Source organism: Engraulis encrasicolus, chromosome 11 (genome assembly GCF_034702125.1).
Source record: "Engraulis encrasicolus isolate BLACKSEA-1 chromosome 11, IST_EnEncr_1.0, whole genome shotgun sequence".
Taxonomy (NCBI): Eukaryota; Metazoa; Chordata; class Actinopteri; order Clupeiformes; family Engraulidae; genus Engraulis; species Engraulis encrasicolus.
This window is the reverse complement of record NC_085867.1, coordinates 9957226-9959725: the sequence shown is the minus strand read 5'-3', so window position 1 is coordinate 9959725 and position 2500 is coordinate 9957226. Positions and strand designations below refer to the sequence as shown.

The 2500-nt window shown below is 42.7% G+C and overlaps 1 protein-coding gene across 1 annotated transcript in view; it reads left to right on the top strand.

Moving 5' to 3' along the window:
- Positions 1-2500, top strand: part of ttll11 (tubulin tyrosine ligase-like family, member 11) — an 81558-nt gene that overhangs the window by 65948 nt on the left and 13110 nt on the right. The window lies entirely within an intron of this gene.

Sequence of the window (2500 nt, the reverse complement as noted above, 5' to 3'; positions counted from 1 at the left end):
TAAATTCCCCTAATTTATGTATTATGTGCATTATCCCGCCCAAATGTAAAATTAAGTCTTATTTTTTTTCTTTTCCTTCAGACATGTAAAGGTTTTATCCTTTATCCTTCGCCTGACATGTTTCGACAGAGTAACTTCTGTCTTCATCAGAGGGTCACACAGACGTTCCTGTCCCTGTTCTAAATGTATGCTCATTTATGGCCATAGAAATCAATAGAATTTAGTTCAAATTGGGCGGGATTTAGTGCTTCCAGGTGGGTTTTGAGCATTTTTGTTTAGCTGGAAATCACCATTCTCACGTGGCAATCCTGTGAGTCTTGGCAGATGCACAGAAGACGGTGAGATTTATGGCTGAATAGTAGCAATTATGGCCTATGCCCTTTTCGGTTCGCTGAAATCACCTTGCATAGCCTTTCTCTGTGTGTGTGCCAGAGTCCAAGCACACAACTCATCTCTCCCAATCATTAATCTCGTGTCCCGCATTGACCTCAGAGTGTGTGTGTGTGTGTGTGTGTGTGTGTGTGTGCGTGCGTGCGTGCGTGCGGGCGGGCGGGCGTGCGGGCATGTGTGTGTGGACATAACCAGCCAGAAAATGAGATTCTTTTAGAAAAGTGAAGGGAATCAGCCAATTATCTCCTCCGTTTCCTCTCCTTCCATCTTCCCCTTTCTCCATCTCTTCTTCCATCTCTCCTCCCATCTCTCTCTCTCTCTGTCATATACCATCTTCCATCTCTCACTCTCCCCTTACATCTTTCTCTTTTTCCCTTTCTCTGAATTCCTCCCTTCATCTTTGTCTATCCCTCTCAGTCTCTGCCCTCATTTCCCATCCTCCTCCTCCTCTCTACCTCTCTCTCTCCCTCCATCCCACTATCCTCCCATCTCTACCTGAATTGTTTTGCCCTTTACCTCTCTTTTTCTCTGCCCATCTCTCCACCTCCACATCCACCTATTCCCACCCCATTCAGCTGTGCTATTAGGGAGTCTTTTCATTTGTTATGGCTTGCAGATGAGTTGGTGCTCAGTTTTAGTTGGAATTGGGGCGGTGACCTTTAGCTTGGCATTTAGGACCAGGGGGACAGGGGACAGGCAGTCACCCAGAACGAACCCCCTTTGCATATTGATTATGCAGAGGAGATGAACAGGAGTTTTCTCTCAAAGTCATTTTATTTTCATCATTTCCATTCTTTTTGAGGTGTGGAGATGGAGAGAAAGAGGGGAGAGGGAGACAGAGTGGGAGAGGGAGAGATATGGACTGCATGGTAAATGGTCTGCATTTGAAGAGTTCAGATGCAAAACCCCCTAAGTGCCTTTTCAGAAAATAATCTTAATTCATTTTTATTTAATACAAAGCTATCAAATTTGCATATTTTTTAATTTTATTTATGTAATATAACTATTTATATGTATTATCAAGTACATGAATGTAAACCAAACCAACAACGTGGTTCTCTAAAAATATAGAAGTGCAGGTCTTCAGAAATGGAGTTAGGGGGTTTTGCATCTGAACTCTTCATTTATACGTATAGCATCTTTCCACTCCTTAGACAGAGCACTCAAATGTCTTTACATTGTGTTGCCTCACATTCACTCATTCACACTCACACATCGGTGGCAGAGGCCACCCTGCCACCAGGAGCAACTTGGGGTTAAGCATCCCCGAGGACACAGCGATGGGGTCAGGCAGAGCGGGGCTCGAACCTGCTACCTTTGCGTTGCCGAACGGCTCCTGAGCCACCACCGCCCAAGAGAGAGAGAGAGAGAGAGAGAGAGAAAGAGCGAGAGAGAGCTCTAATTTTGAATTCCTCTCTTCTTTTTTACATCCCCATCGTGTTTAACTAATCATCGTTACTGCCGTTTGCCGTTGTAGGCTGTTCACCTGCTTGCTTCTTTTCATCAGCTTTTGAGAACTTTGAGGGCACCTTGCGTTCGTGTAACCCGTGGTCTTATATGGGCTATGTATACTGTACGTCCATGAGGACCCAGGTTCGAATCCTGATTGAGTCTTTCCTCAGCCGTAACCCATCTCTCTTGCCAGTTTGTTTCCTGTCAAGCTGTCCTGTCCAATAATGGCCCAAAAAGCCCCATTCAAAAAAAAGACTTGTGGGGGTTGCCGTGGTGCATCGTGTACAATTACAATATCATCGTGCCACTAGTGGGACGGCTTGTCTTATAGGTAGGGCTGATACATTAATGCATTAATTTCGATTAATTAATCACACACAAATTAACACGATTAAAATAATGAACTCATTTTAATTGCACTATAATATAGCTATGATAGTTCTACATTAGACCAGTGGATGCCTGATGGTAAACAGCCTGCTGAAACTGAGAAGAGTTCTATCTTCTTTTAAAAATAAACAACAATTTTAGCTTAATCTTATTTATTGTCATTATTCAAAATCCATGTGAAAAAAAATACTTTTTACTGTTCTCAAGTCAGATATTTAAATGCGATTAAAATGTGATTAATTCGATTAATTAATTTCAAAGCCTATAG